Genomic DNA, 23,301 nt, shown 5'->3' on the forward strand with positions numbered 1-23,301 from the left:
AGGAAAAGAAAAAAGAGAAGTAGGTACCTAATCCAGCAAACAACCCTGGAGTGGGCAGAAGATGTAGAGAAACCACTTAAACATAAAGTTAAAGTTTCCAAGCTCAGCTGGACCTGCTTGAAAGGAGTAGGGAAACATTAGAGGGTAACAGTTATGGTTCAGTTCTATTCCTGCAGGAAAATGGATGATGGGGAAAAAAGAATAAGCTCTTTTGTTATTGTAATGGCAAATGTTCTCAGGCCCTGGAAAAAACCAAAGTTGTGAAAAGGCCAAGATTTGGAGTACAAAACATAGAAGAGGCCGTACTCTTTCCAACAGGTCTCTGAGTCCACAGTCAGAAAGCTACTACATGAACCTATGAAATACAGGAAGCCATGATGTTCTATCAAAGTTGGAGAAATTCAGAGAGAAGAGGGATAGTAGGAAGTGTAAGGTCATAAACTTTGCTTCAAGAACTGCTCATTAGAAAGACAGTCTTCTCTGAAAAGACGTCAGTAGAATCACAGAGAATATAAAAAGATACCATGCCCAGGACTGTTGTCCCTAAAAGCCTTCAGACTAGGCCCTTCTTCCCACGTAGGAGTGAGAACAGAAAACCTCAAGCTCTCGTAGGTCACTGGTCTGTAATCAAAAGAATTTCCAGTTGGATAGCAAAAAATAGGTCATTCGAGCAACAAACAAAAACCAAACTAAACTAAACAATTAAAGTCTCTGACTAAAGGGCCTCACTTAATTACCTTTCTAAACTCAAGGCATTTTCCTCTATCCTTTTCAGTATGGTTGTTATGCTAAGAAATTATAAAAGTTCTTTGGCAGAAAATCCTTGGTTTCAAGTCTCAGGGAAACGGGCTGACTTCTCTTTATGAAGGAACTCTAAGTTTACAATTTGCTTCCCTCTTCAGACTGATAGAGAAGCTACCTTTATTTTGTTGTGTGGCATAACTACCCACAACCCTCTTTTTTTTCAGTCGTAATTTCTTATAGACATTTGACTATGTAGATATTTCAACTTGAGATTCTAAGACAATAAAGTAATTTTAAATCAAATCAATATTAAATGATTCCTCAAAAGTCATTTTTAACCAAATCTTTAAATTTTTAAATTTAATTTTAAAAAATCACAATAAAATAAGCTCTTAACACATATTTCACTAGATTTTAAATTACAGAGTAACTTAATTGAGGAAAGAGCATTTCTTATTTAAAATATGGCCTTGAAAATATGATGCCATGTCTGTGGTTCTCTTTAAAGCCAGTTCTCTAAGAGATGGCTTCTATTTTTCAGTTCCTTGTGGTGAGTAGAAACCGTAAATATATTTGAAAATAAATTATTGGTTCAGGAATAAATTACACAGGTCACCAAATCTGGATGCAAAATAAATATGAATCATATAGGGAAATTCACCAACACTGAAATAACCCCTTCAGAGAAAGCTTTTGGTTTGAGAGAGGACAGGGGTGGTCCCCATGGGGCAGGCACAGATATGGGAAGACATAGTTACCAAAGGGAACCCCCCGGGTACTGAATGTATCACAGGCTGGGGCAGACTTCCTCATCCGTACAGGCCTTCAACTCTCCTCTCAGACTTCCTGCAGAGACTTGGAACACACTTCTGACATATTCCCAACAGTTTGTTTGTCAGATATTTTATTCAAATTGCTTCCTTCTCCTTGCAGAGTGCACAGAAGAACAGCAATATCCCGTCCCCTCTGTATCTCCTAACTGCTGCTTCAAGGGATAACGAGCAAATTTAGATCTTCATTACAATGTTAGTTTGTACAGCAGACCCTATTTATTTTCTCTACCTTGCTATTGTAATCACCAGGACGAGAAGACTGACTCTGGATAAAAGTACTTGTTTGGGGCCAGGGCTGCAAACATATTCCTGTGTTGAAATGGTAGGAACTTTCTAGCATTGTTCTAAAGGAAAAGTACTGAAAAGTCTATGTCTTAGCCACACAGGGCTTCTTTGATTACCCATGCACAGATGGCATCTTAAAAGAAGGATATTTTTAATTATTATCTTTTCTCCTTCAATGTTTTCAAATTGGCAACCACTGTACCAAGAAAGCATTTTCCTTTTGTTTTGGAGCTAGGAATCTCAGTTTAATATCCTCTTTCTGGGACCTGAGTATAAATCTTATTGATACAGCACCCTGTGTTTATTTAAAATATGGTTGAACAGAAATATAAAGGAAAGAGGAAGTGGTGGGGGGTGGGGGTATGGGAGACCTGACTTGATGAAGCTTAATTTCAAACTCATAAGACATGTTGGTAAGTATTTATTGAAAAAATGAAAGCATCATAAGATAATGGCAACCCTACTGCCAATCTAAATCTGTGCGGCAGTTTATATTATACAGAACAGTTTTAAGGTATGGAGTGCAGTGTTAGAACACTTCTTTTCAACAGAACAGGAAAACTCATCCAATTCTTGAAAATTAAGTAGAGTTCTATCATTCCTGGAGATATTTGGGAATTTCAGGGGATGAAATTCCTCCAGAAGCAATTTCCTTCTTAATGTTCTATGTCACAAGATAATCGGTCTTAACTTTACCTCTGCTAAATGTTAAATATCACGGCATTTCCGGGTTCCTTCCTTTGGCTTCTTCTCTTCCTAATGTATAACGTTGTTTCCTTTTGCTGCTGACAACCAAATATGTAGGCCCAGCCTAGACCTCTCTCCCCGACACAGACATCCATTAATGTGCCTTAGGCATGGCGGAGGTGAAGAATAGAATGAGGACCACTCATTCGAAGAATAATGGAAGAAATTTTTCCCAACCAGAGGCTAGGGCCTCTGACTGCCAAACAGGAAGAGTTGCAAAAGGAACACAACCAGACACATTACAAAACAGAACTCAAGAATGAAGATAACCTCCTACATCTTCTAGAGAGGTAATAAGAAGTTGTCAACAGAGGAATTAAAAATTGGCATCAAACTCCTTATCAACAATACTGGAAGGTGGAAGTAGAAAAAGAGCAGTCCCTTTAAATTTCTGAAGGAAAATGACTTTGAGCCTAGGTAGAAAAAAATGTCCTTAAAGAAGCTCACAACCTAATGCCAGAACCTGTGAACTTGTTACCTTACACAGCAAAAGGAACTTTACAGATTGTTTTAAGGTTAAGAGCTTGAGATGGGGACATTATCCTGGATTGCCCAGGTGGGCTCCACTTTTAGAGAACCTTTCTCCAGGAGGTCAGAGAGAGAAGTGATGACAGATAGTATGTGAGGATTCGAGGGCTATGAACCAAGGAATATTGTGGTCTCTGGAAGCGGGGAGTAGCTCTCAGTTTACAGCCAGCAAGAAAACAGAAGTCTTGGTCCTAAAATTGTTGAATTCTGCCAACACACTGAATGAGCAGGAAACGTAGAGCCTCCAGAAAGGAACATAGCCCTGGTGATACCTTAATTTTAGTCCAGTGAGACCCATATTGGATTTCTGACCTACAGAGCTGTAAGATAATAAACTTATTTCATTTTAAGCCACTAAGATCATGGTATTTTGTTACAGTCACAATAGAAAACTAATACAAATTTTATATTTTATATCCAAATTGTCAGTTCATGTGAATGACAGTTAAAGCATTTTCAAACATGCACAGACTCAGGATACTTATCTCCATTTACCCTTTCTGGAATCTTTACTTCCTTGGTATTTCAGATAAAAATACAAATAAGACAAATAACTAGAATTGAATAAGCAGTAGTACTAACCTAGAAGTTGTGAAAAATAAAATCCCAGGATGACAATCTTACATCAAGCTTGGAAAGCCATCATCAGTTCACATGAAAACATTAAGAATGTTTTCCGGAGGCGGGGCAAGATGGCAGACTGGTGAGCTGTAAGTTTTAGCTACTCCTCCAGGAAAGTAGGTAAAAAACCAGGAACTGCGTGGACTGGACACCACAGAGCAATCTGACGTTGGGCATACTTCATACAACACTCATGAAAACGTGGAACTGCTGAGATCAGTGAAATCTGTAAGTTTTTGTGGCCAGGGGACCCGCGCCCCTCCCTGCCAGGCTCAGTCCCGGGGGAGGAGGGGCTGTCAGCTCCGGAAAGGAGAAGGGAGAATTGCAGTGGCTGCTCTTATCGGAAACTCATTCTACTGATTCAAACTCCAACCATAGATAGACTGAGAGCAGACACCAGAGACTCTGAGAGCAGACAGCCCAGCAGAGAGGAGACAGGCATAGAAAAAAAACAACACGAAAAACTCCAAAATAAAAGCAGAGGATTTTTGGAGTTCTGGTGAACGCAGAGGGGGGAAGGGCGGAGCTCAGGCCTTGAGGCGCATATGCAAATCCCGAAGCAAAGCTGATCTCTCTGCCCTGTGCACCTTTCCGTAATGGCCCTGGTTGCTTTGTCTATTAGCATTTCAATAACCCATTAGATCTCTGAGGAGGGCCGTTTTTTTTTTAAATCCTTTTTGCTTTTTCTAAAACAATTACTCTAAGAAGCTCAATACAGAAAGCTTCAAAGAATTGCAATCTGGGCACGGCAAGTCAAGAGCAGAACTAAGAGAGCTCTGAGACAAAAGGCAATAATCCAGTGGCTGAGAAAATTCACTAAACAACACAACTTCCCAAGAAAAGGGGGGTGTCCGCTCACAGCCACCATCCTGGTGGACAGGAAACACTCTTGCCCATCGCCAGCCCCATAGCCCAGAGCTGCCCCAGACAACCCAGTGTGACGAAAGTGCTTCAAATAACAGGCACACACCACAAAACTGGGCGTGGACATTAGCCTTTCCTGCAACCTCAGCTGAATGTCCCAGAGCTGGGAAGGTGGAGCAGTGTGAATTAACAAAGCCCCATTCAGCCATCATTTGAGCAGACTGGGAGCCTCCCTACACAGCCCAGCAGCCCAGAACTGCCCTGGGGGGACGGCACTCACCTGTGACATAGCACAGTCATCCCTCAACAGAGGACCCGGGGTGCACAGCCTGGAAGAGGGGCCCACTTGCAAGTCTCAGGAGCCATACGCCAATACCAAAGACTTCTGGGTCAGTGGCAGAGACAAACTGTGGCAGGACTGAACTGAAGGATTAGACTATTGCAGCAGCTTTAAAACTCTAGGATCATCAGGGAGATTTGATTGTTAGGGCCACCCCCCCTCCCCGACTGCCCAGAAACACGCCCCACATACAGGGCAGGCAACACCAACTACACACGCAAGCTTGGTACACCAATTGGGCCCCACAAGACTCACTCCCCCACTCACCAAAAAGGCTAAGCAGGGGAGATCTGGCTTGTGGAGAACAGGTGGCTCGTGGACGCCACCTGCTGGTTAGTTAGAGAAAGTGTACTCCACAAAGCTGTAGATCTGATAAATTAGAGATAAGGACTTCAACTGGTCTACAAACCCTAAAAGAACCCTATCAAGTTCAGCAAATGCCACGAGGCCAAAAACAACAGAAAATTATAAAGCATATGAAAAAACCAGACGATATGGATAACCCAAGCCCAAGCACCCAAATCAAAAGACCAGAAGAGACACAGTACCTAGAGCAGCTACTCAAAGAACTAAGATGAACAATGAGACCATAGTACGGGACATAAAGGAAATCAAGAAGACCCTAGAAGAGCATAAAGAAGACATTGCAAGACTAAATAAAAAAATGGATGATCTTATGGAAATTAAAGAAACTGTTGACCAAATTAAAAAGATTCTGAACACTCATAGTACAAGACTAGAGGAAGTTGAACAACGAATCAGTGACCTGGAAGATGACAGAATGGAAAATGAAAGCATAAAAGAAAGAATGGGGAAAAAAATTGAAAAACTCGAAATGGACCTCAGGGATATGATAGATAATATGAAACGTCCGAATATAAGACTCATTGGTGTCCCAGAAGGGGAAGAAAAGGGTAAAGGTCTAGGAAGAGTATTCAAAGAAATTGTTGGGGAAAACTTCCCAAATCTTCTAAACAACATAAATACACAAATCATAAATGCTCAGCGAACTCAAAATAGAATAAATCCAAAAAAACCCACTCCGAGACATATACTGATCACACTGTCAAACATAGAAGAGAAGGAGCAAGTTCTGAAAGCAGCAAGAGAAAAGCAATTCACCACATACAAAGGAAACAGCATAAGACTAAGTAGTGACTACTCAGCAGCCACCATGGAGGCAAGAAGGCAGTGGCACGATATATTTAAAAATCTGAGTGAGAGGAATTTCCAGCCAAGAATACTTTATCCAGCAAAGCTCTCCTTCAAATTTGAGGGAGAGCTTAAATTTTTCACAGACAAAGAAATGCTGAGAGAATTTGCTAACAAGAGACCTGCCCTACTGGAGATACTAAAGAGAGCCCTACAGACAGAGAAACAAAGACAGGACAGAGAGACTTGGAGAAAAGTTCAGTACTAAAGAGATTCAGTATGGGTACAATAAAGGATATTAATAGAGAGAGGGAAAAATATGGCAAACATAAACCAAAGGATAAGATGGCCGATTCAAGAAATGCCTTCACGGTTTTAACGTTGAATGTAAATGGATTAAACTCCCCAATTAAAAGATATAGATTCGCAGAATGGATCAAAAAAAATGAACCATCAATATGTTGCATACAAGAGACTCATCTTAGACACAGGGACACAAAGAAACTGAAAGTGAAAGGATGGAAAAAAATATTTCATGCAAGCTACAGCCAAAAGAAAGCAGGTGTAGCAATATTAATCTCAGATAAAATAGACTTCAAATGCAGGGATGTTTTGAGAGACAAAGAAGGCCACTACATACTAATAAAAGGGGCAATTCAGCAAGAAGAAATAACAATCGTAAATGTCTATGCACCCAATCAAGGTGCCACAAAATACATGAAAGAAACACTGGCAAAACTAAAGGAAGCAATTGATGTTTCCACAATAATTGTGGGAGACTTCAACACATCACTCTCTCCTATAGATAGATCAACCAGACAGAAGACCAATAAGGAAATTGAAAACCTAAACAATCTGATAAATGAATTAGATTTAACAGACATCTACAGGACATTACATCCCAAATCACCAGGATACACATACTTTTCTAGTGCTCACGGAACTTTCTCCAGAATAGATCATATGCTGGGACATAAAACAAGCCTCAATAAATTTAAAAAGATTGAAATTATTCAAAGCACATTCTCTGACCACAATGGAATACAATTAGAAGTCAATAACCATCAGAGACTTAGAAAATTCACAAATACCTGGAGGTTAAACAACACACTCCTAAACAATCAGTGGGTTAAAGAAGAAATAGCAAGAGAAATTGCTAAATATATAGAGACGAATGAAAATGAGAACACAACATACCAAAACCTATGGGATGCAGCAAAAGCAGTGCTAAGGGGGAAATTTATAGCACTAAACGCATATATTAAAAAGGAAGAAAGAGCCAAAATCAAAGAACTAATGGATCAACTGAAGAAGCTAGAAAATGAACAGCAAACCAATCCTAAACCAAGTACAAGAAAAGAAATAACAAGGATTAAAGCAGAAATAAATGACATAGAGAACAAAAAAACAATAGAAAGGATAAATATCACCAAAAGTTGGTTCTTTGAGAAGATCAACAAGATTGACAAGCCCCTAGCTAGACTGACAAAATCAAAAAGAGAGAAGACCCATATAAACAAAATAATGAATGAAAAAGGTGACATAACTGCAGATCCTGAAGAAATTAAAAAAATTATAAGAGGATATTATGAACAACTGTATGGCAACAAACTGGATAATGTAGAAGAAATGGACAATTTCCTGGAAACATATGAACAACCTAGACTGACCAGAGAAGAAATAGAAGACCTCAACCAACCCATCACAAGCAAAGAGATCCAATCAGTCATCAAAAATCTTCCCACAAATAAATGCCCAGGGCCAGATGGCTTCACAGGGGAATTCTACCAAACTTTCCAGAAAGAACTGACACCAATCTTACTCAAACTCTTTCAAAACATTGAAAAAAATGGAACACTACCTAACTCATTTTATGAAGCTAACATCAATCTAATACCAAAACCAGGCAAAGATGCTACAAAAAAGGAAAACTACCGGCCAATCTCCCTAATGAATATAGATGCAAAAATCCTCAACAAAATACTTGCAAATCGAATCCAAAGACACATTAAAAAAATCATACACCATGACCAAGTGGGGTTCATTCCAGGCATGCAAGGATGGTTCAACATAAGAAAAACAATCAATGTATTACAACACATTAAAAACTCGTAAGGGAAAAATCAATTGATCATCTCAATAGATGCTGAAAAAGCGTTTGACAAAATCCAACATCCCTTTTTGATAAAAACACTTCAAAAGGTAGGAATTGAAGGAAACTTCCTCAACATGATAAAGAGCATATATGAAAAACCCACAGCCAGCATAGTACTCAATGGTGAGAGACTGAAAGCCTTCCCTCTAAGATCAGGAACAAGACAAGGATGCCCGCTGTCACCACTGTTATTCAACATTGTGCTGGAAGTGCTAGCCAGGGCAATCCGGCAAGACAAAGAAATAAAAGGCATCCAAATTGGAAAAGAAGAAGTAAAACTGTCATTGTTTGCAGATGATATGATCTTATATCTAGAAAACCCTGAGAAATCAACGATACACCTACTAGAGCTAATAAACAAATTTAGCAAAGTAGCGGGATACAAGATTAATGCACATAAGTCAGTAATGTTTCTATATGCTAGAAATGAACAAACTGAAGAGACACTCAAGAAAAAGATACCATTTTCAATAGCAACTAAAAAAATCAAGTACCTAGGAATCAACTTAACCAAAGATGTAAAAGACCTATACAAAGAAAACTACATAACTCTACTAAAAGAAATAGAAGGGGACCTTAAAAGATGGAAAAATATTCCATGTTCATGGATAGGAAGGCTAAATGTCATTAAGATGTCAATTCTACCCAAACTCATCTACAGATTCAATGCAATCCCAATCAAAATTCCAACAACCTACTTTGCAGACTTGGAAAAGCTAGTTATCAAATTTATTTGGAAAGGGAAGATGCCTCGAATTGCTAAAGACACTCTAAAAAAGAAAAACGAAGTGGGAGGACTTACACTCCCTGACTTTGAAGCTTATTATAAAGCCACAGTTGCCAAAACAGCATGGTACTGGCACAAAGATAGACATATAGATCAATGGAATCGAATTGAGAATTCAGAGATAGACCCTCAGATCTATGGCCGACTGATCTTTGATAAGGCCCCCAAAGTCACCGAACTGAGTCATAATGGTCTTTTCAACAAATGGGGCTGGGAGAGTTGGATATCCATATCCAAAAGAATGAAAGAGGACCCCTACCTCACCCCCTACACAAAAATTAACTCAAAATGGACCAAAGATCTCAATATAAAAGAAAGTACCATAAAACTCCTAGAAGATAATGTAGGAAAACATCTTCAAGACCTTGTATTAGGAGGCCACTTCCTAGACTTTACACCCAAAGCACAAGCAACAAAAGAGAAAATAGATAAATGGGAACTCCTCAAGCTTAGAAGTTTCTGCACCTCAAAGGAATTTCTCAAAAAGGTAAAGAGGCAGCCAACTCAATGGGAAAAAATTTTTGGAAACCATGTATCTGACAAAAGACTGATATCTTGCATATACAAAGAAATCCTACAACTCAATGACAATAGTACAGACAGCCCAATTATAAAATGGGCAAAAGATATGAAAAGACAGTTCTCTGAAGAGGAAATACAAATGGCCAAGAAACACATGAAAAAATGTTCAGCTTCACTAGGTATTAGAGAGATGCAAATTAAGACCACAATGAGATACCATCTAACACTGATTAGAATGGCTGCCATTAAACAAACAGGAAACTACAAATGCTGGAGGGGATGTGGAGAAATTGGAACTCTTATTCATTGTTGGTGGGACTGTATAATGGTTCAGCCACTCTGGAAGTCAGTCTGGCAGTTCCTTAGAAAACTAGATATAGAGCTACCATTCGATCCAGCGATTGCACTTCTCGGTATATACCCGGAAGATCGGAAAGCAGTGACACGAACAGATATCTGCACGCCAATGTTCATAGCAGCATTATTCACAATTGCCAAGAGATGGAAACAACCCAAATGTCCTTCAACAGATGAGTGGATAAATAAAATGTGGTATATACACACGATGGAATACTACGCGGCAGTAAGAAGGAACGATCTGGTGAAACATATGACAACATGGATGAACCTTGAAGACATAATGCTGAGCGAAATAAGCCAGGCACAAAAAGAGAAATATTATATGCTACCACTAATGTGAACTTTGAAAAATGTAAAACAAATGGTTTATAATGTAGAATGTAGGGGAACTAGCAGTAGAGAGCAATTAAGGAAGGGGGAACAATAATCCAAGAAGAACAGATAAGCTATTTAACGTTCTGGGGATGCCCAGAAATGACTATGGTCTGTTAATTTCTGATGGATGTAGTAGGAACAAGTTCACTGAAATGTTGCTATATTATGTAACTTTCTTGGGGTAAAGTAGGAACATGTTGGAAGTTAAGCAGTTATCTTAGGTTAGTTGTCTTTTTCTTACTCCCTTGTTATGGTCTCTTTGAAATGTTCTTTTATTGTATGTTTGTTTTCTTTTTAACTTTTTTTTCATACAGTTGATTTAAAAAAGAAGGGAAAGTTAAAAAAAAAAAAAAAAGAAAAAAGACAAACAAGGAAAAAAAAAAAAAAAAAGATGTAGTGCCCCCTTGAGGAGCCTGTGGAGAATGCAGGGGTATTCGCCTACCCCACCACCATGGTTGCTAACATGACCACAGACATAGGGGACTGGTGGTTTGATGGGTTGAGCCCTCTACCATAAGTTTTACCCTTGGGAAGACGGTTGCTGCAAAGGAGAGGCTAGGCCTCCCTGTATTTGTGCCTAAGAGTCTCCTCCTGAATGCCTCTTTGTTGCTCAGATGTGGCCCTGTCTCTCTGGCTAAGCCAACTTGAAAGGTGAAATCACTGCCCTCCCCCCTACGTGGGATCAGACACCCAGGGAAGTGAATCTCCCTGGCAACGTGGAATATGACTCCCGGGGAGGAATGTAGACCCGGCATCGTGGGATGGAGAACATCTTCTTGACCAAAAGGGGGATGTGAAAGGAAATGAAATAAGCTTCAGTGGCAGAGAGATTCCAAAACGAGCCGAGAGATCACTCTGGTGGGCACTCTTACGCACACTTTAGACAACCTTTTTTAGGTTCTAAAGAATTGGGGTAGCTGGTGGTGGATACCTGAAACTTTTAAACTACAACCCAGAACCCATGAATCTCGAAGACAGTTGTATAAAAATGTAGCTTATGAGGGGTGACAGTGGGATTGGGAATGCCATAAGGACCAAACTCCACTTTGTCTAGTTTATGGATGGATGTGTAGAAAAGTAGGGGAAGCAAACAAACAGATAAAGGTACCCAGTGTTCTTTTTTACTTCAATTGCTCTTTTTCACTCTAATTATTATTCTTGTTATTTTTGTGTGTGTGCTAATGAAGGTGTCAGGGATTGATTTAGGTGATGAATGTACAACTACGTAATGGTACTGTAAACAATCGAAAGTACAATTTGTTTTGTATGACTGCGTGGTATGTGAATATATCTCAATAAAATGATGATTAAAAAAAAAAAAAAAAAAGAATGTTTTCCAAGAAAACATCAAGGCAAATAGAATGCATTCCTGACAAAAGAGAATAAATTGCAACTGAGAGAGTGTAGTAATAAGGTGAAGAAATTATATCTTTTTCCTCAAAAAGTAAGTCTGAGAGGCAATTAGAAACTGCAAGAAGAGGAAAACTCCCTAGGAAATAATCAAGTCCATATTAGAAGTAGACTAAAATGTGACATGATATTGAACAATTTGTGGTGTGGGAGGAAATCCACTTAACCTTGGTGATTCCATCCCTCCCGTAGAGTGGGCCGGGATGCTGGTGGAGAAGTTAGGGAGAAATTCTAGCCCACTGCTAGGCTTTGACATAAATACTAGTTAATATAATGCTGTTGGTGTAGATTCCACATCTTTGATTGGCTTTTGACTTTTAGAATCAGCCACAGGCCTGGCACAGGGGACTCAATGATGGTTGCTAAATGGAATTTAAATGTTATCCATCTTGAAACATTAAAGTAAATGTGTAGCTGACAAAACTAAGGGGGTGAGCATGTAGAAGAAGGAAGGGTAGAGTGGTAATTTTCCCCCTCCTATGTATTTGGAAGGATGGGATTAATAAGCAATAATAAACATATAGATATAATAGAAAGTGGAAGTATCACCAAAGACATGAATAGTTCAAGTGGGACCAGTGATGGGGGAAAATGAAAAGAAGCTTTTATTATTTATTGGCAACTTCCGCACCATTTTACTTTAATTAATTAATTGCAATTATTGTTATCATTATTTTTTACCTTGTGTGTATACCACTTGTATATTTCAAAAACCTCCAATGTGGATTTGAAGGCTCACCTTCAGGTCATCTCCTGTGTGAAGCCTCTTGTCTGCCCTCTCAGTTCCCTTTGCACTAACCACTATTATAATTGTATTTTATCACCTTATGGAAACATTTATTGCATAAGCGTTCCCTACAAACTGTAACTTCCTGGAAGGTAGGAATTCTTTTTTTAAAAGCTTAGCCTACAAATTATTTATTTATTTAATTCCTTCCTTCCTTCCGCCCTTCCTTCCTTTTTTCCTAAACAAACAAATATCAGTTCAATGAATAAATGCCAAGTGAAACCCCACTGCTCATCTCAGCATCAAAAATGGATTCCCCAAAGAATACACATGGATAACATAAATATATTCAGGGGTTTCTTTATATTCAGTGGTTTTATGTATAGTCTGAAAATCCTAGCCTTAGGAGACACCCTCGGCAGGTTGGGTCATGTGGACAATATCTTATTCTCAGATTTCAGAGTTTCCTCCATGTCAGGATCTGCATGCTCTAATTTGCAAATGATTCCAAATATTCACAAGCAATGCTCTTGCTTTCATAATTGTTTGAAAATCCATTTTAATATAGTGAACACACAGTCCTGGTAGGCTTACTAGAAGTATTTTGGTATAAAAGGAAACTATTTTGTTCTGAAATTGCTCCCAATCTACAGTTAGTTTGTGCCTCAGTTCACAGTAAATTATAGAATGATCTGAACATGTGGTTGTTTTTCTAACAGGCCAGAACATGCTACATGTTTCCTACTTCCTGGAAAGTTAATGGATATAATTTTTAAGCAAAATATCAAATCACTTCATCCTGAGGAAGTGAACAAGCTCTCCTTACATGTCTTTGCAGTACTTCAAACACTAGATTCAATGGAGAAAGAAGTATTTTCTTTCTAGGTCCAACCAGATCAAAAGAGCTCTGGAAAATAAAGGGGGTGATGCTAACCCACTAGACACTGTATTTCTGAAGCTTCCATCTAACTGATTATCATTTAGGGATTAAAGGATAATCCCTCAGAGACTGCTCTGACATGACGTCACGTGACATGCCACTTCTTATGAAGATCATCTCTAAATGGAGGAGGTGGCAAGGTACAATCTGCCTCTTGGTTTCTGGCTGAGACTCTTTTTTGTTTACTGAATTTTTTTATGCCATCTGATAGTGCAGCCAAATTGTATTTTTGACTGGAAATAACTCTCTTTTGGAGAACATCATTGATTTAATGAAGACACTCTCGCAAGTGTTCTGCAGCACAGCTGAAATTTCACTTACCTTTTAGCTTTAGGCCATTGGTTTAAGTCCAAGTTGACAATTTCAGCTTGTTAAGTCCCTAGTGGACAGACATCCACAACATAAATCCATTGTACATAATCTTGTAATTTTGGCAGTCTGTGAATTGTAGGAGCCTGAAAAGGCTACTAACACAGAACACATCATTTTGAACAAAAGACAAGGGGGTGAGTAAACCACATAAGAGCAACACACACACTCACACACCCACACATCAAATCTCTTTTCCCACAATCACAGTATTTCCCTTTTACTATTGACACATTTTTAATTAAAAGAAAGAAGAACACTACTCTAGTTTAATACTATACCAGAAATAATAACTAAGAAACGGTTATTAGAGAATGGCTGGATGAAGAAAATTATATATACACATTTCTTATAAATCCCCGACAACCGATTATATTTACACAAATAAAAGTAACATGCGGATGCTAACAATACTTGCCAACAATATATTGAAAATACAAATAGAGCAATAGCAGTAGGGTAAATTACAGATGGTAGAATATAAATTTAACTACAAATACAAAAGTAAAATCAACAAAATGCATAAAGTAAACAAAAAAGCTTTTTTGAACAAAATTTATAATAGGGCTTAATAAATTTACATCATATTTTACAAAATGAGGGAAAGACTGATGAATTTCCTATTTTAAAAATCTAGCAATCTCATAAAATAATGAAATAGTGAGTTTCACACAACACAATGGAAATGAAAGAGCTGGAGCAGCCTGACATCCTACTCTATCCCATAAAAGACCGACAGCCTACCCCAATGGAACCCATGTTTTTCTGAGCCCAACAGGATGCTAAATTTTTCTAAACATTTTTTTCTTCCTTCCCTTCCTTCCCTCTTGGATTGACTTTAAAATTTCTCTCCAGACATACAGCTTTGCCTGCACAATGACCCAACAGGAGAACCCAAGAATCAAAGAATCTTTCAACTCTAGAAGATGAAGAAATGAGTGCAATCTCTCCAGCTACTGTAGGCTGTATTCACCTTTTATCAATATTTGCCCATCCATTTATCATTTTCCTTGGTAGAGAAGATGAAACAAGTAATGGCTACTGGCCAACAACAAATCTATTGATTTCTCTTTCAGGATGTTCCTTTTCCAGGCATCACTGTTTTAAGGTATATGATCTCTTGGTCCCCTACTCTCAATTTGGCAAAGTATGCTCCAAAGGCTCAACACACCCCTTACTTTCTGGGTCAGTTCTTCCCAGGCTTCCCCATGTAGAGTGAGCTAATCTTCACTCACTGAGCCCATCTCTGGATGGCCTTTCCAACCTTCTGGCTATCCCCATGTATAGTGTATTATTCATTTTGGCATCTCTAAAACCTGCACTTTGCTTGGTGAAAGGAAGAGACAGCAATACATGCTTCTTGAAAGACACAATGATTCACAAACATTCAATATGGATTCTCTGAATGAATGAATGGGCTTAACATGTAATAAATCTTGATTGTAGGAAGCAGAATAGTTTTTTTCCTGATTGCTTATGATTAGTAACTGGGGAAGCACTAATTGAAAATTTTACATGAACTAGCTCTATATCCTCTACATCCCATTTTACTGTAAGGTCCCTAAGGTGAGTTGCCATGTCTATTTTACTCAGTAGGAAATCCCCCATGTCTAATAAAGTGCCTAGAACATTGTGAGTGTTCAGTCATGACTAACTGCAACAGGTAATGTGGGAGTACTCACATCCTTAAATATGACCTACACATGTATTACTAACTCTTAGAATGCTAAGGCTGGAGAGATGCATAGACCAGACCAAAAGGACAACAGCCAATTCAACCCTCAGCACTTGGAAGAAGGGTGCATTGTCTACTGATTTTGTCAAATTTTGTTGTGTCAGAAGTTTATTCGCCGTGATATTAATGCTCTAATCCTCAGGGGTTTTCCACTCCCAAATGAGAGTCTTACCTTCCCCTTCTCTGCACCCCATTCTGTGGGGGAGACCCCTTAATTAGTCTTCCATTTAACACTTAGAAGCTTGTGCCATGTATCTTTGCTGTTCTTCATGTGTGTGTCCATATAGACATACATGCATACTACTGCTTTGTCTTTCTTGTTGAATAGAAGACAGTAGTGATAGCTTTGATAGTTCCTATCTGCAAAACTTTTACCAAGAAATAAAGAAATCTAAGAATTTTCAGAAGCTGTAAAAGTTTAGAAACAAATTCCTGCTACTCCTTTCTCTTAATTCTTACAGCATCCTCTGGTTGTTGCTGTGAAGAAACTTTTATTTTTAGCATCTATTCATGCTCACTGTTTCTTTGGTCGATTTCAGAGAATTTGATTTTTATGGCAGGGATATTACCCTAACATTATGTTGACATTGTTAAATGACTATGTAAGTGATGTTGTGGTTTTAAGAACTTTCAGGAGAAGAATTCTTAATACCTCTTGACCTGACTGCAAAATCTTAAGGGAAGATACATCTCAAGGAGAACCAGACCCAGAAAATCTCTTTCTTATGAGAAAGTTCTCATTTTTCTATAGCACTGGCTTAGAACTCACAGATTTTTTTTTTTTAATTCAATTTAGGTGTAATTACCAGATACAAGTAAGCATCATATTCAAAACAACAACAATAAACATAACAAAAAATGGTTCAATTGATTTTAATTCATCATTGCATAGAGCCCAAAGACTTTTATTTGCTTTATACTTACCTTCATTGGTCAGAAACCATGATTACCACATTTGTGTTTTGCTTATTTTCTTTTGCTTCTGTAAATAAATTTTGTTTTTGCAATAGGTGGTCATTCAATATTTATTAGTCATGTTAAACTTTGAAATAGCATCACTTTACAAATTCTGGTGGGAGAATATTGTCAATATTGTTGAACATTTATTTGATTTATCATATTTGATAGTGCCTGAAAACAATAAAATCTTATAATATGGTTATTGAAATGGTAAACAGCATGAGAAACAACCATTAAGCACAAATTGGACAGACTATGCATCTCCGTCCCCACCTAGCTGGACCAAAGTTATTTGAATTTATATAACTTTTCTAAAAAAGAAGTTTCTAAAAAAGAAATTCTATATTACCACTTTATTATTTAAATACTTTATTGCCATCTACTGCAAAAATACCCAAAGTTGTATTCTCAGAAACAGTCCACATTTGAACATGTGATGCTAAGTGTGTTAGAACAAACTAAAGATTTTGAGAGTAAAAATGGTGAGAAAAGGGTAAATTAAACATGGTTAGATTGAATTTTTAAGAGCAGATCTTCTCAGAGCCTTTACCATACTAATGAGCTTAAATCTGGGGAGGAAGGTGTCGGGGGAAGGGACCACTAGGCTTGGCAGGTTTCTCCCAATTACTTAACCACAGATCTTTTTTCCCAGCAAGGATTGGTGTTGGGAGGAACATTTTGGAAGATGCTGATCTGTAGAAATCACATCCATATTGTTTCTTTTTTTTTTTTTTTTTTTTTTTTTTTTTTTTTTTTTTTGTTTTTTTTTTTTTTTTCTTTTCAAATAAGCTTTTTTATATAAGGGCTTTAAGACAGATTTAAATATACATTACATTTGGTAAGTTTCCATTGTCTGTTTATAAAAATGACTTTAGTTTAAGTACCTTAACATTGGTTCTGGATGAAAGGAATCAAATGACGTCTTCAACACTTTAATTTTTTTCTTCTTTTTGACCCCTTTAAATAAACAAGTCAGAGTTCATTGCTAAATATGGAATTTTAGTATTCAAATAGGCCTCGCATAATAACGTAATATAAAATTGTGGAAATTTATAACTATAATCTTATGTTTCTTGATTGATGACAATCTTATTATGGATCTGACTCTAATAGCTTTTATTATTCAATATATTTATGTTTGATGAGATTAAAAATGTATGTTTATTTACAGTTTTGTTTGTTTGTTTTGTTTTTACAACCAGTGAGAAAAAGGATCTTGGGAGAGAGGCTAATGCAAGCTCACCAGTAAAATTGGAAAGGCAGACAGGTGGCCCTGATGTCAGCCTCAGTCACTTAGGAGTCTGAAGATCTCGGGCAAGTTACAAACTTTCTAAGTTTTATTCACCTGAAAAATAACCCTAATAATGCCTGAGAGCATTTGGAAAGCATTTGTGGCAGATTGTATTTTCCAAAGTTGGCTGCAACAGTAGCTCCCATTCCACATGCTCTCTTCCATGTGACTGACATATCTCCAATCAAGATATGAGGACTGTGTTCCCTCCCCTTGTATCTGGTTGGGCTTGTGACTATGGAAGAAATGATGCTAAGTGACATCTAAGGCTAGGTCAAAAAAGGAGATGCTGAGAACGAAAAAAGAAAGCAGTTGTTGGCATTCAGAAACTGTCCTGGCACTCATAGGTCAGTCATGTTATTCTTTTTTTTTTTTTTTTTTTTTTTTTTTTTTTTTTTTTTTTTTCAGGTATTGAATTATTTTTATTTATCTTGCTTAGTACTAGGAGTGCATTTTTTTTTTTAAATCATCATTTTATTGAGATATATTCACATACCACGCAGTCATACAAAACAAATTGTACTTTCGATTGTTTACAGTACCCATATTGTTTCTTGTGGCATTAAAGGTCTTGCATGTTTGCCTTAAAATTAATTTGAGCGCCTTCCTTATGCATTCTCCATTGGGCCAGATTGGCCAACTCATGTTTCCTCAAACCCAGCTGACGTCTTGCTGGTGCCAAGTCTTTATCAATGGCTGTCCTTCACCTAAAGAACTTCTTTCTCTACTTACCAAATTCTATCCATCTTTCAAGACCCAACCTCTTTTTTTATTTTCTTTAGTGATTATGGTAATTAAGGCATAGTTAATTTTAATCTTTTTAGTTTTCATTATTTAATGTGTATTAATTCTTTCAGACCAGCAATCATATTTTTTCCATATATCTTATGTTTTATATTGTCTTTAGCCTTTGAGCTCTACCTGAACTTGACACAGTATCAAGATCAAAGCGATTTTATGAATATAGCCATTATTTAATTTGTTCATGAATAATTAGATCAGAATTTGAATGAATAAGTGTCATATAGATACTCCTAACAGCTTAGAAGAAGTAAACCTATTTTCCAGGGATGACAGGAAAATCTGAGATTCCAGATAAGTTTCTTAGTTTGAATTATTTAGACTTGTTTTCTATTCAGAAAGCATCTGACTATTCCTCAGTACTTTGCTTTGATTGTTTCTTTGTTTGCTATCTGTTTGTTGAATAACAGAAAACAGAAAAATAAGAGAAGAGGGATTGTGGGGTGATGAGGAAAAGTTAAGCCACACATTTCTGCATGAAAAGAAAGAAAATCTATCTTTTCATATATCCTCAAATTCACACTGAGTTTCAAATGGTCTTAATTCTTCTTTACTCTCACGAAGTGCTCCCCTCAAAATAAGAAATCTATCAAGATAATAGAATTAAGATGGAATTGGTAGGCGTTTGTTAATTCTATCCATATAATTAAAACTAGCAATTTAAATAATAGAACAAGATCCTTCTCTGCTAAAAGATTAGTTGGAAAATGAATTTGTAAAAATATATGATAATATAGATTGGTGAATAAGGAAGCACTTAACTGATGTCAGGAACTATATGTTATAGAAGCACCTCTTTTCTTTTGGCTAGCTCATTGATACTAGGTGAGCATGAAATTGCTTGAGGTTTGGATTCCTTAAATCTAAATTGAACTCCATGATCTCTAAAATATTTTATCATGCTAAAATTCTATGATTCATTGAACAAAAGGATTTGTTGCTCCCAATTACTAGAGAGTACACTCATTTACATTTTCAAAAATGATGATATTATCATTAAAAGACAGGAGGAAGATTAATCTTTCTGATATTCTTGTAGCATGCAATAAATAGTGGACAAAATGGGTACATGGCCGGGTGGTTTAGCCTTCTTACCACCTCCATTCTATATTCACATGTGATGACCCAATGGTGGGCGGGTGCACATCAGGGCAACATAGATACAGAAAGGAGAGCAACATCCTATTTCATTACATGCCCAGATAAATTTGGGGAATGTTGTTTTCAGGGAATCTCTGGTCATGTTCCTATCTCTGTTTATAAATTAATCCTAATTCATGCTGTTTTGAATTTCACAGTTCTTAATTATTTTACACTGATACAAATGAATTGTGGCTTTAAAAAAATTTTTTTTAAATAAAACTTTCATGTGTTTTTTTAAAAATCAGCCTGTAGTGTGATCTCAAAGATCAAGGCAAAACTCCACACTCCCCTCTAGTGATCAAAGTTTGATGACCTCCAAATAACAGAAAACACAATAAGTGGACTTTAGATCATAAGAACAAAAAAATGCCCAGAAGCTACACAAGTCACTGCTGGTGTTCTTTACTTAGGATCCTTTTTATGATAGAAGAATAAAGCATTGGTTGTCAAGAGGCAGCAAATTCCAAATCTTTGGTCTGAAGCCTCAGTCTGAGTAACCAAATAGGTTCTGTACATACTCAGAAGAAAAGATATAAAACAACAGAGGGAGGGGCAAGCCTCAAGGAATAAGATTTGAAGAGCAAAATGAAACAACAGGTCAGGAGCAGAAATTCAAACTTGAAATTGGTAATCAGGTAGCTTGCAAAATTCAGCTGTACTGAAGAACTTTAGAATCCATAGAAAAGGGTTTCTTTTACAATTACTTGTTTCAGTGACATAAATATTTTTATAGATAAACTGAATTCTGAGTTATGAGGGATGTCATTTTTTCTAATAATTGAAAAAAGTTATTTCATTTGTGAAATAATATGATCACTACAGATCGACAGTATTAAAATCCCTCAGTCACTCACAAATACATACAAATATTCTGCAAATTTTTAAACTATTAATTTAGAATTATTGATGTATTTTACACAATTTTAGACTGCAAATTACCTATGTATGAAATTAGTAATGCGAACACAGATATTCTTGTTTTACTGAAGAAAGCAGATTTTTAAAAAGCACTTTCAAAATCACCATTAACAAACAGCTGAACTATATTGTTCTTTTCTTCCCAGGAAATATGTCTGTTTGGCAAAAGCTTCTCCCTACAATTCTTTTTTATTGTTATTTATTTATTTATTTATTTATTTATTTATTTATTTATTTATTTTGCCCCTAGCCCTCCTCTTTCAACTCCCTATGATTCTATAACATAATTTTAGTCATTAGTTTCTCACCACAACCTCCAGCACTACAAATGTTACCTGCTCTCTAGAGAGACTAAGAACTATAGGCATTCATGAGAAAACCCAGACATTCATGAAACCTGGGGAGGTTCTTTCACAATTCAAGTGTGGGCCATCTTGCACAATTCTGGCAGTGTAACTCCTTCAAGTGATGCTCATATAGTATCACTCTCCAATTCCCCACTGTGTATCGGATGAATCATATGTGCTTAGTATGGCAGTTGACACTTTTGTTCCTCTACTCTCCTATCCCAAAAGCCAATAAAACGTGCTTATCATTCCCCACCTCATCTGCACTCTCTTTCCTAGACTCATTTCTTCACCTGAAATGCTGAACTTTTGAATTCTTGTACATCCTTAAAGTCTCGTGTCTGTCACCTTTGCCAGGAAGCCTTCCAGGCTGTTCCCATGTAGCAGAATCCTCTCCCTGCTTTGTACTCTCATCGCATTGTGCTTCCCCTTTCCCAAGAACACCAACCTCAATACACCTGTGAATAAGTTATCTGTAGAGAACCTGTGTATCCTGGTAGATGGTGAATATTTTGAGGGCAAGATGCCATGCTTTGTTCATTCCTCAATTACATGACACATACTTTAGGCATCATTAGTGCCAATAAATGTTTATTGAATTTAATTACACAGAAAATATTTCATTTTGTTGTTGATATGGATTGAATTGTGTCCCCTGAAAAGATATTTTGCTGTCATAGTCCCTAATAATTAGAATGTAATGGCATTAGGCCAATTAAAATGAGATGATACTGGCAATTGGCATGACTGGTGTCCTTATAAAAAGGGGACTTTTGGGAGCAGAGGAGAGAATGCCACGTGACAACGGAAGCAGAGAGCACCATGGATTGCCAGCAAGAAGAAGCCAGCAGGCAGGAAAAAGGCATGGATGAGATTTTTTCTTCCTACAGAATTCAGAGGTAGTGTGGCCCTGAGGATAACCTTGATTTTAGATGTCACGTCTCCAGAATTATGAGACAATTAATTTCTGTTGTCTTCAGTAACCCAGTTTGTGGTACTTTGTTATAGAAGCCCTAGGAGACTAAGACAGTCAGTTTCAAAATACTATCATTATCATCCAAAACATTTTATTGGGCATTTTAAAATAATATATTAACTTGACTAACAACAACAACAAAAACCTTCTGCTTTAGGTACTAAAGAACAAAGAGGAAGGGAAAAAAAGCTACATTTTGATCCCCTTTAGAAAAACCATTACATTTAAATGATGCAAAGAATACTTTCAGTGTAAATTCTTAGTATTTTGTGTTTCTCTTTTTTTCAAAAATACAAAAGAAAATGAAAAGACGCTTAGCTAAGTATCTAGTGTGATCCTGCTTTGAAAGCAGTTTAGGAATTTTCAGGATAAGACCCTATATAAATCTGACATTATTATTGTTATTTTATCCCCTTATGAACTTTCTTGTGCTCACATTGAAATATTCAAGATGCTAATGGCATGCCACTAAAATGAAAAAGTATCTAGGGACCAACTTCTCATTCTGTGCTCTTCTAACAGAAAATTCCTCTATTCTCACTGAAATATGGGTACCCTGAGTGTGGAGGTATAATACCAGCTAATACTTATGATTTCTCAACAGGGTTATAATGCTACATGCAACCAGAAATTGAAAGCTAGACACATTTTCAGCCTTTGCTCTAAAGTGTTATTTAAAAAAATCTCTTGGGAATAATGAGAATTATATGCATAACTTCCTGAAAAGACAAATTATTGGTGCTGAATTGTGAAAATAGTACTCATCAATAAGCATACACAGAAACTAAATTGTTTATAAGAATGAAAGGATAATTCTTTTTATCAAATAAATCCTTCTCTTGCAATCAGGAAAATGGGAATTGCTTTATTTACATATTTTATGTTCATGGCTGATAATTCTCTGATACATGGAAGTGTGTGTATGTGAAACTTTGGAAAACTGAAAATTACATATACTTATAATATTTTTAAATCAACTTATTTTATTGCAAGAAAAAATTTTGTTAGCTTAGTATGTATACAGGATACTAGATAATTTTAATGAAAAGAAACAAATACTATTTTAATATGTTTAGCAAATTTAGTATAGATTTCTAAGTATTCCTTTCCTTCAGTAAATATTCACTGAAATTGGTTATTTTATCCTGTATTTTTTATTGATGTGGAAATTTCATATTAAAACAATTAAATTCCACTTTAAAAATGAATTCATATACAAATAAACTTTACTTTCTAGCATAAAATTCAGAGTACCTAAACCTCTACCATCTTAAGCAAAATATATATATATATATGTTCCTTACAAAATTCTGGGACTCATCCAGCAAGGATCTTTAAATTTAAAGCTTTTTTTCCAAAGGAGCATTGTAC

This window comes from Choloepus didactylus, chromosome 12 (assembly GCF_015220235.1).
Source record: "Choloepus didactylus isolate mChoDid1 chromosome 12, mChoDid1.pri, whole genome shotgun sequence".
Classification (NCBI taxonomy): Eukaryota; Metazoa; Chordata; class Mammalia; order Pilosa; family Megalonychidae; genus Choloepus; species Choloepus didactylus.